Here is a 13,838-nt window from a genome sequence, read left to right on the forward strand (position 1 = left end):
AAAAAAAAAAAAAAAAAAAAAAAGGAAAAAATGATGTTAGATGGAGTGTGACTGTTTGTGTTGGTATTTTGGCTTGGCAGAATTAAAGTCTAAAGTGCAGGGCCCAAAAGAGCCAGATTGGAAGCCTGGCTTCGCCACTCCCTAACCATATTGCCCTTAGGCACATTCTTTATTCTCTCTATGTCTCTGAAACAAGAGAGATCTCTGTATGCATGATATGGAGACTTGCACAAAGAATTTCTTGCAGCAAAAGTCATGTATACTGTGAGGTTGAGAGAGGACTTTGAAGCTGTCCTGTAAAGGAACAGTCCCACACAGGTGCCTAGCAGAACCATAAATATATTTGTTATCCCTTTATGCAAGACTGCTTCCTGTAACTGAGATCATTTTGACTCTAGGATCCTCATATCTCTTTTAGCTTTAACTGGAGGACAAGTGAATGGGGGGTTCCTAGCCTCATCGCCTTCAGAAATTTCCATCTTTGATGCTGACAGACTTTTTTGAAGGATAGGATAGATGCACTTGATAAAGGTGGGGTCGAGAATTCAAAGGAGATCCTTACAAGTTGAACAGGGTCATAGCCCATGTTAAGATTAAACTTTAAGGCCAGGCACAGTGGCTCACACTTGTAATCCAGACACTTTGGGAGGCCAAGGTAGGAGGATTGCCTGAGGCCGGGAGTTCAAGACTTGTGTGGGCATCATAGTGACCCCTATCTCTGCTAAAATAAAAATTAAAAAAATTTAGCCAGGCTTTGTGGTGCACATCTATAATCCCAGGCACACAGGAGGCTGAGGAGGGAGGATTGCTTGAGCCCAAGTAGTGAGGTTGTCAGTGTGATCATGCCACTGAACTCCAGACTGTCTTGCTCTGTCCCCCAGACTGGAGTGCAGAGAGAGAGAGAGAGAGAGAGTGAGAGACAGAGAGAGATGAAACTTTAGGAAGGAATGAGAGTGATAATCAGGTAGTGCTTCTGAGGAGGCATGCTCTTTATCTACTACAGATTAAGCATTACAATTCAAAAATTCAAAATCTGAAGTGCTCCCAAATCCAAAATTTTTTGAGCAGTTACCTGACACTCAAAGAGAATTCTTATTGAAGCATTTCAAGTGTCAAATTTTTGGATTTGGGATGCTCAATGGGTAAGCATAATGCAAATATTCCAAAATCTGACAGAATTCAAAATCCAAAGCACGTCTGGTTCCAAGCACTTTTGATAAGGGTTATTAAATCTGTACTATCCTACTATTAAAATGAAGTCCCCGGAGAAACGAGTCCTATGCTGATGCTGAAAAGTTACAAAACTTTATTCTTTGAACAGAAGAGACATGAAAGCTATAGGGAAAGGGATGATTATTTTGCCTTTTACCTTCTTGAACTCAGTCTGATTTCACAATGAAATTAACAACAGTGTTTATTGAGCTTTTGCCATGTGGCCAGCAACGTGTTAGGTATGGCAGTCCTGACAACCACCTAAGAAGTAGACTTTCCATTTTACAGATAAGGAAACTGAGGTTAGGAGGGGTTGACTTGCCCAAATGCACAGACAGAGGAAACGGTATCAGTGCGATATGACTCTAGACAGTCATTCTGGGGCTTGCCCCCTTCACAGTGGTAAGAGTCGCCACTCCACAGGGGCCTGGTGAGGACAGGAGACAACACGTACAAACAACCAGCAGATTCTCGGTGCAGTGCATTCATACATGTGTGAGTGTCATGTATGGAACTGCCTGGAAGAGGGCAGCCATTGCACATTCCTTTCTCCCTTGGGAAAACATCCTTAAAGTATTCCACATAGTCAAACGGTTAGCCTGACTTGGTGTATGACTGAGAAATGTGTGATGCCCTCCTGCCCTGAATTCAGGAACTGCTCATCACGGGAGCAGAGATAAACACTTAGGGACCCCAATGTGGAACTGCTTACAGGCTAAATCACTCCCAAACCACATGTGGCTCTTGTTAAAGTTAATGGCAGCGGCTCATGTGTGAGTGAACATTGTGTGACCCTCCAATGGGAGGGGGAGCAGCAGTGTCAGAAAACTGAGCAGTCCTGGCCAAGCCCCCATTGGTAAAGAAGCTGACAGAGGAAAGGATGCTGCTGTCTTCAGGAAAGGCACATTATAGGAATCCAGGGCACTACCAGAATACAGCCCTAAAAGATATGTCCGTACACTCAGATGTGTTCTCCTATCACTCATCCAACAAACTGAATGAAATTAAGAAAGGAGCAGTCATCATAGGTAATATCTACTCAGAAATGTATATTTTAAAGCAGGCTGCCTTGGACAATGCTTCTCTCATTAAGACTCATTTTAGGTGCATTGTTTACTATATAAGCCCTGATTAATTTACAGTTCTTCTTGCCTAACTCATAGTTACTCTATGGAAAATACAATTTTGGAAAATACATTAACTAAATAGGATTGGTATTAACAGTAATGGACCCACTAAAGGCAAGTTTTACTATTTGCTCAATGAATGTTCTTCAGTATCTCTAAATTAGGTGGACCAGCATCTCTGACTTTGGGGACCATTTAAAGAAATCAGAGCCAGAAATGAATGTGTGATCTTTGCTTAGATACAAACATTTGTCACTGTTTTCTTCTTTTTTTAACCACTAAATTCAACCTGTCCTTTAGAATATGTGCCCCCCAAGCAGAAGGTAGATGATTCTCATGTGTCATCCTTGTATTAAATACCTACTGTGCATGCACTAAGCACTAGGAAAACAGGAAAGAAACAAAACCCAGGATATTCTTCTCAAGTAGCTCTCAGTGCAGTGGGCTCAGCGTGGAAAGAGAAGCAGCGAAGATGTTGTAGGCAGCTTCTGTGTAACATGCTGCATGGCTGTTATTTAATCCCAATTAAATGGATGAAAAGGTTGAGGTTTAGTAAAGTTCTTCCCTAAGTTCTTTAGTGAAGAACTTCCTTAGGTCCATAGTTAGCAAGGGCTTGTGACAGAATTCCAAACCAAAGCAGTCTGCTAGAAAAGCCCAGGTTTGTCCCACCCCCTCCCTGAGCCTTTGGTCAGAAGGGAGTGGACAATACATAAAGCTGGCTGTGGCACTCGGATGACCTCTGATCTCATGGTGGCCTTATTTCCAGCATGCAAACTCTCACAAGGGCTCCCTTGCTGACTACTTCACATGAGAAGGCAGCACCATTCCTGTGTCATGTATGAACACAATTTTCACGAGGTATTTTTATTTTCTGTTGCTTGATTTTAAATAGTTAATGCCATTGTAACAGCAGCCTCTCTTAATTTAGGAGAGTGAAAAATTTAATTTTCACTCTGAATTTCCAATTCCAAACATTTCAATTTTCCACCAATACATCATTTCTGGGAATGAGTTTCCTGAATCTTCTCCACACAGAGGTGACAACTGTCAGTGGAAAACTTAAGAGAAATTTCATTGTTCCCCTGGAAGTATCTGTGAAACCAAAACAATGTCACCGTCATATGACATGTTTTAGGCATTCTCAGTATGTTTGGAAAATGCAATAATAGCTGTGATCTAACATCTCAAGCTGGCTATAGATTTCTTTTCCTGTGGTCAGATCTGGACCAGTGAGAAATAAGAAAAGCTGAAGTCAGGCCACAAAAGGCCAAAGCTGAGCAGCAGAGCTCTGGAGTCAGCTGCCCGGGTTCAGCACGCAGCACGGCCGTGGGTGAGCTGTCTCTCCTGAATATATGACTCACTGCCGTGGGTGAGCTGTCTCTCTTCAATATATGACTTACTTTATCTTTACTTTCAGGATCTCCATTTCTAATGAAATGAGATGCAGTGACTTAATATCAGAACTTTGCTATGATGTTTTAGTTATTATTTCTTTTTTTTCCCCCATTTATTTATTTTATTGCATTTTAGGTTTGGGGGTACATGTGAAGAACATGCAAAATTGTTGCATAGGTACACACGTGGCAGTGTGATTTGCTGCCTTCCTCCCCATCACCTACATCTGGCATTTCTCCCCTTGCTACCTCTCCCCAGCTCCCCACCCCCCACCGTCCCTCCCCTATTTCCCCCCAACTGACCCCAGTGTGAGGAAACAAGTTATCGTCGTTACTTGATAGGTACATCCAAACTAAGCCAGAAACATTTAAAAAGAACAAAAGTATCATTCTACTTGATTCTCTAGCTACTTGGACAGTGGGACTATGCCCCTCCTTTCAAGGGAGGGCAAAGTATTTCAGAAAAGAACTAAGTGCTGTTTCTCTGCTTTAGGGATGTCTCCCACGTGGAAGGGAACGTGGCTTCGGGGAGTGGCATGTGCTGTAAAGGTGAATGGGTCTAACTGCATGGACAGCTCTGGCATCCACTGGCTGTGCCACCTGCTGAAAGTCACTTGGGCTCTCTGCAGTTCAGTTATCTTTATGGAATTGGTAATAACAATCACCTGACAAGACCGCAGTTATGAATAGGTAGGACAAAATTTGTGAAGTTATTTTGTAAACTAAAATGTTCTTGAAATTGGATTTTAACAGAATCAACGAAAAGTAGATTTTTGTCATTTACTCAGAGTTTAGCTAATGAAAACGAGTATGGATAACAGTTACATACAGTTGTCTACTTTACTCAGCACTTCAGCATATGCTATTGTATTTGATCTTCCCATAGAGTAGAAAGTTATACAAGCCACGTATTACTGTCATTGAGGTTGTTGTCATTGCTCTCAATTACATGCTGAATATTAAGACCTCTCAGGTAGCAGCCGGGAGGACGTTGTATCCAGTTTCCTGATTAACTTCAATGCAATAATTATGTATACATGCAGGACTAATGAGACAATGGTGATTCTAAAAGCTTAATCAGGGAGACTTTTGTGTATTCCAAATCAACTAAAAAGAAAAAAATACAGAAATGAGAAAAATGTACATAAGCAAGAAAATGTACACCAGCATTCAGACTTGGCCCTATAAGAGCAATATGGTAAATATAAATAGAATTTTATAAATTTAACTTTGTGAAAATCAAGGAATGAATGAAAAAGCAGTCCGCAGTCTAAATAGAACATAACACAAAGAGATCTTCTACACAGTGAGCCTTTGTAGGACCTGTCTTGGGGTCCTAGGTGTTGGGAGGGTCAAGAAGCAACATCTATTGTGTGAACAGCAATAATCCAAAGTGGGAGTGGAACAATATTCACCACCACGGCTTGATGAAATTAGCCTTTCAAAAGATGGAGTTTATTTGTTTATAAACTGCCTTAGCCCTTTTTATCAACATGTGGCAAATCAACAATGACAGAGATGCTTCTTTAATACAAAGCATCCATTCAATCTACAATCTGGTCTCCTAGATGGATTTTAAGACTGAGGGTTTGTTTTCCAACTAGTGTTTCACTGTCAATTAACTATCATTTCCTGTTTGTAGTAATCAATTAGATCTTTTCCACTGTCTCAGACTGTTCTCAGACTATTCTTCATTCAACATTTGTTTCTTTCATCTAAAACGTCCCAGACTGTTCTAAGCATTAAGAGTAAAATCTCTTAGAAGATATAAGTCAAGTTGGGTGGGTATCACAAACCACTCAACTAGTGGCCAAGTCAGAAATCTTAATGATGTTCTTGAGGAATTATCCTCTGCCTCCGCTTGACCTATCCAGTTGTCCACAACCCTTGCTGTAGCATCTTCTGAATATCAATATCTCTTGGGTTTCCCTGCTCCTCTCCATTCCCACTTCTGCTCCTTTGGTCTGGACACCTGTAGAGTTTGATTCCCAAGTCTGCCCTCACCTCTGACACCTACTGCAAAATTAAGGAACAGTCTTTAAGACTTCCCAACCTTCAACATCAGTTGCATATTTGGGAGTTCTCAAGACCGTTCTTCATTTTGACAATTCACTGCAAATACTCACAGAACTTGCTGAAAGTGGTTATACCCTTAGTTATAGTTGAGCACAGCTAAAAGACACAGATGAAAGTCAGCCACAGGAAGAAGGGCATGGGCCAGTTCTCAGGTAACATGAGTGAAAACATGCAGAGAGCACTGCCACCCAGAGAAGCTCCCCTGAGCTTTGGTATCCTGAGTGTTCACTGGACTCAATCCCATAAAGCTAATTGGCCTCTCCTTTCATTGATCTCAGTCTCTAGTCCCTTGAGGGATGACTTCATGACCCAAAATCCCACCTGAAATTGCATTGTTAGAGTCTCCAGGTGTGAGCCAAGGCCCCCGAACAAACAGAAACACTCCTATTGGACACAATATTCCCAGAGCCTTAGAGATTCCTTCCCAGGACCTGAGGGCAAGTGTCAGACTTACTTTTGGAAAGGGTAGATTCCTTACCTAAAACACCTAGTCTTTCACATGGAGTCACGCATGTATTCTTTGGGTTATTTTCATTGGTTTCCCTGACTCCAGGCTTACCTCTCTCCAATCCATTATCCATCCTTCTGATAAACAGTTATTTTTTAAAGCAAATGTGTTACATCACTCATTCATTAATATTTGCCAAGAAATTCTTCATTGCTCTTAGGATCAAGTTCAGACCCCTTAACGTGGCTTAATGGCTGTAAAAGACAAGATAAGTACAGAGTACTTGATAAAGATGGAGGAATAGAAACTATTTCATAATTTATCTATTTTTTAATATAAAAAGTACTGTTTAGAAGATTCCAGGAAAAAAAAAAACTATTATTTACATAAAATGCTTGGTTAGGGAATCCAACATGTAAGGAAAATTGGCATCAAATTCAGAAAGGGATGAATCAATGATGACTAGAATAAGGCCTTTTTGATGATGCTTCTTTATTTGCTAGGACTGAAATCAGAGTATGTGAAATCATTTAACAGTATATCAAAGGAACTGACAGGGAAAAAGGTAGAATGACATTGTGCAAAAAAAGATGGGCTTTGAAATCAAACAGCCTTTCAATGGCAGCTGTGCCATACACTACGAAACCTTGAGCAGCTTGGTAGACTCTTATAAGACTTAGTTTTCAGATCCTTTAATGCTTTCAGAAATGCTTCTCCTATGGATTTGTTGCTGTCAAGGTTCAGTAAATTCTTGTACTTTTTAAAGACTATAGTGTATTTGAAACAGACATAGGCCTCAGGAAAACAACATTGAATTAGAGAGACCCAATTCTTGTTCTCACAAACCATAAGGTCCTTTGTCAATGCACTAAGGCAGAGAGTGGACATTAAAAAAAATTGTTTAGTTTGCTCATTCCCAGAGATCATCCAAATGAACACTCACTCATGTCCAGTCCAGTCTGTAGGGTGGGGAGAGTTGACCCCAGTCCTCTATATGGGGTTAATAGGGACAGCATTTCCTGAAGACTCCACAGGAGGCACACCTATTTCAGATGTTTCAATGATAATGAATTTGTAATCTACATGCCGATGTTCAAATCATGTGTCATATAATACAGATTTAAATTTTTTATTGTACTTTAAGTTCTGGGGTACATGTGCATAACATGCAGGTTTGTTACATAGGTATACAAATGCCATTGTGGTTGTCTGCATCCATCACCCCATCATCTACATTAGGTATTTCTCCTGCCATCCCTCTCCTAGCCCCCCACCCCCCAACAGGCCCCCTTGTGTGATGTTCCCCTCTCTGTGCCCATGTGTTCTCATTGTACAACTCCCGCTTACGAGTGAGAACACGTGGTGTTTGGTTTTCTGTTCTTGTGTTAGTTTGCTGAGAATGATGGTTTCCAGCTTCATTCATGTCCCAAATCCTTTTGATTTGGGGGAAAAAAAAAAAGGACATGAACTCACCCTTTTTATGACTGCATTGTATTCCACATTTTCTTTATCCATCGATGGGCATTTAGGTTGGTTTCAAGTCTTTGCTATTGTGAACAGTGCTGCAATCAACATACGTAATACAAACTTAATTTTTAAGGAGGCTAAGGCAGGAGACAAACAGTGTTCTCAGTGAATGGTGGCTGGCTTGGGTGGTCTAGAGCCCTGAGAGCCCACGAGCCACCTTGACGCAGAAAGATCTGTGCCTGTCAGGACTGCAACACAGGCAATTTGTGTATGACAGTCATTATCTTTGAATTGGCTTCCTGAGGGTGACTTTCTTCTTACTTTTCTGCATTTTCCATATTTGTCTTGATTTTGAGTAAGGATTGCTTTAATATTAACACAAATAAATTTTCTTAGTAAAAAGTTAGTAAAAGTGATTAAACTAATACAAGAATAACAGCATGGTGTCAGGGAGGTAAGAGTGAAATTTGCCAGATATTACCTACTACTGAAAGTGTTGTTTGACTGTATTTAAATTTAGGGCTGTGTATTTGCTAAGAAATATTATGGGGCAAGGGCAGGGGAAAGGATTGGCCTTGTCTCAGTGGCTGTCATGCGGAAGAGGTGAAGTTTAAGAAGCAGGAATAGAAGTAAGAGAATAAGGGAGTGCAGTATTTAAGGAGAACGGACTTCAGAGTCAGAAACCTGGGTATGCTTCTCTGCTTACCTATAAATCAACTCATGAGCTCAACGGCATTTCTATATCTCTGATTAAATACGAATTAAATAAGGAGATGTACAAAACAAAGCATCTGAAAAATGTTAAGGCAACTCTGTAAAAACTGAGTGAGGAGCAATCCCGGCAACCCCCTCCTCCGGGGGCAGGTGGAGACAATGGCTGCAGGTTAGGCTGCAAAGAGCTCCCGTTCAGGTCAAGCACTGGAAGGAGAAGAACTAGAATCAATGCACAGGACCCAGCGATGACAGTGAGTGGACAGGGGCTGCTGAAGCCGTTGTGAGTAATTCCGTTCATATAGCCCATCAAACATATTTGAAGGAGAAAAGAGAATCGATCTACCTTCTCTTTAGAAATGCTCGGGGCAAAGAGTGACCACATCGCTACTAAAAACATAAAAAATTAGCTGGCACGGTGATATGCCCTTGTAGTCCCAGCGACTCAGGAGGCTGCCATGGGCGGATTGCTTGAGTTGGGGATGTGGAGGCCGTAGTGAGCTGTGATCACATCACTGCACTCCAGGATGGGCAACGAGAGTGAGATCCTGTCTCAAAAAAAAAAAAAAATGGTCTAGTGGAACTCAGGAGAACCTCTTCCTGGACTATCCATGAAGATGCAGGGGGAATGATTTTCATATCTGTGAGGATGAACTTCTTTGCATCGAGATGGAAGCAAACAGCATTTTGTCAGATTGTTATGTTAACCCCCGCCAGGCTGTGGCTCATCCTAGGCCATGCCTGTCTCAGCCTTCCCTTGATCCCTGATTTTGTGGTCTCTATTTCAGATGAATCAGAAATGAAATAGTGGCTTTTGACATCATGCTGCTGTACAATATGTCCACAGTAGTTGAAAATCTAGAATAAGGATTTGATGGTAAGCAGGGTCAGTTAGCCTTAGATGTCTATTTCTTGGTTCTTTTGCTATTGTCATTTTCTTCTTTTATTATTGTTCTGTGTGACATTCCAGCTTGTTAAGGATTAAACATATTTAAAAGTAATTGCAAAAACCACAATTACTTTTGCACCAACCTAATAAGTGACTGGATGGTAAAATTCTATCTCAATTAGACAAACTTTTTTCCTCAGGTTTCTTTTTCAATAAACAAATTTATCCAACAGTATCAAGGCACAAAATTAACCAGTTCTGAATTGATTAGGGATAACAGTACCCATACCCAGGCTTTCCCCAGGGAAGCAGTCTCCTCCCTGGGACTCTCTCCAGTCACAGTGCAGAACCTGACTGCATCTCTAGTCGACAACTCTTCTTGGCCACAGAAATGAAGACATCTTTCACCGGTCACAAGGCTCTGTCCAAGGACAGTAAGGGGGGCTCCACTTTCTGTGTGTTCTTCATACCCACCTGGGTGTCTAGCAGGGCCAGAGTAGCCCTAAAGGAGTCCCTCTGGCAGGACTCTACCAGGTCAAATCTTCCTGCCTTTCTTCATCAAGGGCACTGATAATGCAAGCACAGCATGGAAAGAGGCGCCTGGGAAACAGGATCAGAGTATTGCAGCAATGCCCCTGCAGTCAGGACCTTTCTATTGGAATATTTATGCATCTTCAGTCTTACTTCCATCATCTTTGTCAGGGCAAGGCAGTCTCCACAAAAACCACTGAGTCCAATGACTGGTTTGCCTGTGAATTTGTAACACCTGGACCTGTCCTGGCTATACTGACAAACTCTTACAGTGTCTGAAGCAACTGTTGAAAACTCTTCTCCAGCGATTGTCAATATGTATCTCTGCCGAAAGCACACGGCACAAAGGGCAGCTGCAAAAAGGCTGCGGTGCTGTGTGGTTTCATCCTCCTGGGACCTGAGTACCTGGCTGCAAAGGACAACATCCCACAGCTGTGCCCATGGCAGCCGTTGTAATTCCTGCAGTCTCGCAGCAAGATGGAGGCCCACAAACAAGCATTCCTAAGAGCGCCAGTCATGGCATTCATCATTAGGTGGACTGATTCCTTATCCTCAAGTTGGACTGATTCCTTACCCTCAGATAAACCACAGGCCGTGAAAGAAGGTAAGGCATAGACCATGATACAGTGCAAAGGGCTGTTCTAGAGGTATATACCAGGTACAGTTTCACTACCTAAGAGGGAAGGATTGATTTTGTGTGCAAAAGTTAGGGAAGGCTGCCCAGACAGGGAGATTCCTCAGTTAAGTTTTCAATGATAACCAGGAGTTTGCATCTTTGCAAATGAAAACATATGGATCTGTGCAGAAGCACCTTCACCCATGAAAAGCAAGCACTTTCACATGACATGTATGGAGAATCTGTGAGAAAGCACAGAGGGAAATGGGGCTGGGGTGCCAGAGGCCAGCCTGTGGAGGAGCTTGAATATATCAGCTGAAAGGAAGTTGGCATCATCTTACAGGCAATGGAGAGCCAATGAAAGGTTTCAATAGGGCAGGATTATGATCAGGTGGCTGATTAAACAAAAGAACATATGCCATATGAACACCGAAGGTGTCTTCTTAAATCTAAATGCATTATTTTTTAAACCAGCATCCATTTACCACTCTATCTCTGAGTCAGGCCAAGAGCTACAGCAAACAGCACTAGACAGTGAAGCCCATTGCCCGAAGGGCCTCACTTTCTAAACTTTGGGGGATCTGACAAGAAATGAGGGGCAGGTTTCCTATTAACATCTTTAATTATCGTGCAACCTCATCTCTGAACTATGCTAACAGCCATGAGAAAATAACTGTGTTTCTAAAGAACCCACCACTTCCTGCTCCTTGCTCAGATGTCATGAGTAATGGCTCCCACCTGTGTCTGTGAAGTGTCTTTCCTGTGTTAGGCTGCAGCCAATCCCTTGTCTCTCTGTGGCATGCCACAACCTGCGTGGTATCACCTTGATTTTGATTTGGCTCCCAGATCCCAAAGACAGAAAAAGTTTTGCAGCCTGTGGTTGGTGATACCGGACCCACAACTAAACTTCCTCTGGGAACAGCCCGCTGAGCTGCTGAGCTGGGATTCTCGACCTTTAATATTTTCAGAGCATCACACTGCAAACTATCTCATGATATTAAGTTTCTGTGGGATTCATGATTGTTTGCAACAATCACAGTTACCTACCTGTGGCTAAATACTTCAGCTCTGCCCTAGTCCAGGATGGCAATGCACCCATCATGCTTGCTCTTAGATCTAATGTGTAGTTAAATTTTAATCTAAATGTCATAAATGTATTTTTTAAACCAGTTGTGAATTCCAAAATACGTTATAGAATGGTCATATCATCCCATTTTCATTTTCTCCCATGTTATATCTCAAATTCCAGAACCCAGACAAATAGACAAAGTTTCCATAGTGAAGATATTTTTCTTTGTTTTGATTTGTGAGGAGTCCAGGTTTCAAAAAGCCCTCCAAGTTTCTTACGATCCATTTCCTATTTCTGTCTGTCTGTGTGTTTGTTCGAGAAACCACAATTTGCTTAGAGAAAAAGATGCTATCGCAATTGTGTAATCTTAAATTACTTTTGCCAGGCAATAATCAAAATGGAAGTAGTAAAATATTAGAAATGTTCTCCCAGTGGCAATGAAAATAATGCATTTTCAAACAAGGGCATGCGAATACCAGGACTTCCTATGCCAGAGTTATGTGGAATTGGTGATGAGATTTTCTCATTTCTGGATGTGGCATTAGGCCCTTATAGAGATGCCAAAACGGATTGCACACCTACCAGGCGTCAAACACTTTGCAGGAGGCTTTGAACATGTTGTCTAATTTAATTGTGCTAACATAACAAAACTGCAGTGCAGACATTACTATTTTTCTTTTAAAGGGATATCCCCTGAAGTAGTTAAGAAACTTTCCTGAGATTGTATTGGGGTGAGCTAGGAATTGAACCCAATCTGACCTCAAAAGCCATAATTCTCTATTTCACTGGGGGTTTTGTTTGATTATTTGTTTCCTATTTGTTCTTTTTTTGTAGTTTCAGAGATAGCAATCCATGTTTCTAGGCAAAGACAGTGAGTTCTGAAAACCATGATTGTAAGTTTTCTGAGGCCTCCCCAGCTATGTGGACCTGTGAGTCAATCAAACTTCTTTTATTTATAACTACCCAGTCCCATTGTCCTTACAGCAGTGTGAGAAGAGACTAATACATCCCAAAACACAGTTCTCCTAGTCAGGATTGCTGAGAGACATGGGATGTGGCTTTTGCTTTCTGAAGCTCCCAGTCGAGTGGTGAAGATAAATTTATACATAAATAATTCATTCATTTGTTCATTTTACTCAGCCTTTTATTCATCACTTATTATTACATCTAGGATTGTAGCAGGCATGGGAATAAACACATTGAAAAAGTCAGACCTGGCCCTGCACCCAGGGAGCTTACAGAATATTGGAGGAGATATATATCAAATAAATATAAGCCAGAGAGATACCATCTGGGATCACCATGCCTTTAAGATGCAGAGATGCCCTGCCCAAATGCCCATCTCATAGATCATGAGAGGCCCTTTGTTCTCAAGATGTCTGTAAGTCCTGGGAATTTTAGCTCTTCTCATCACCTTTGGCTTCTAAAGGTGTTCTTATTCTTTACTTTTCTGTTGGGGGCTTGTTCTTTCACAAGTCCCTGAAAGCAAGCAGGGACAAGCTTCTCTCAAGAACGCCTGTGAGGCTGCCCTGTAGTGCAGGTGGTTACCATTCCAAAGACAATCGAGAGACTGAGAGCTGAGCATTAGACTCCCTGTGGCTGGAACATTCCTCTTCCGATTCTGGAATCTCCAGCTTGATCTGATAAATTACTCAGGAGCTTTGCTCATCTCTATGCTCTCCTGATGTGTCCCAATTCCAGTGTGTGATTTATAATGGCCAATTTTTTTCCATCTCTTCTTGCATCTCCAACTCACACTCTTAGGGCCCTGCCTGCTGTCTCTAAATGTCTGATCAGTGTAAGTTCCTAAACAAAAAAAGCATTGTGATGAAACATATATACCTGATGAAGTAATACTATTTTTGACCCCAATGCATAAAAAGTTACAAAACGAATAATATACTTACTGCTGAAAGAAAATGTATAGGATGCTATGAGCTGTAATAGGGTGGATCAGTTAGAACAGGATGAGCCCTGCAGGGGAACCTGACAAACTGAAGCTAACTGACTTGCTGGAGAGTAGCAAAGTTATTTCTCATTTATTCCCACCCCACCACATATGCGTTACTGGTCAGCAAGGGGTCACTCTTAGTCACTCAGAAACCCAGGCTGCTGGAGGTGCTATCTCAATGGATGCTTTCATAATCACAAGAGCTGAGACACAAAAAGAACATAGCTCAGCTCACCACACACTAATTCATTTGCATTTTCTTTATTTTTTAAACAGCTTTATGAGGTATAATTGACATACAAATATTGCACATATTTAACACATTCAATTTGATGAGCTTGGACACA

This window comes from Cebus imitator, unplaced genomic scaffold (assembly GCF_001604975.1).
Source record: "Cebus imitator isolate Cc_AM_T3 unplaced genomic scaffold, Cebus_imitator-1.0 Scaffold139, whole genome shotgun sequence".
NCBI lineage: Eukaryota > Metazoa > Chordata > Mammalia > Primates > Cebidae > Cebus > Cebus imitator.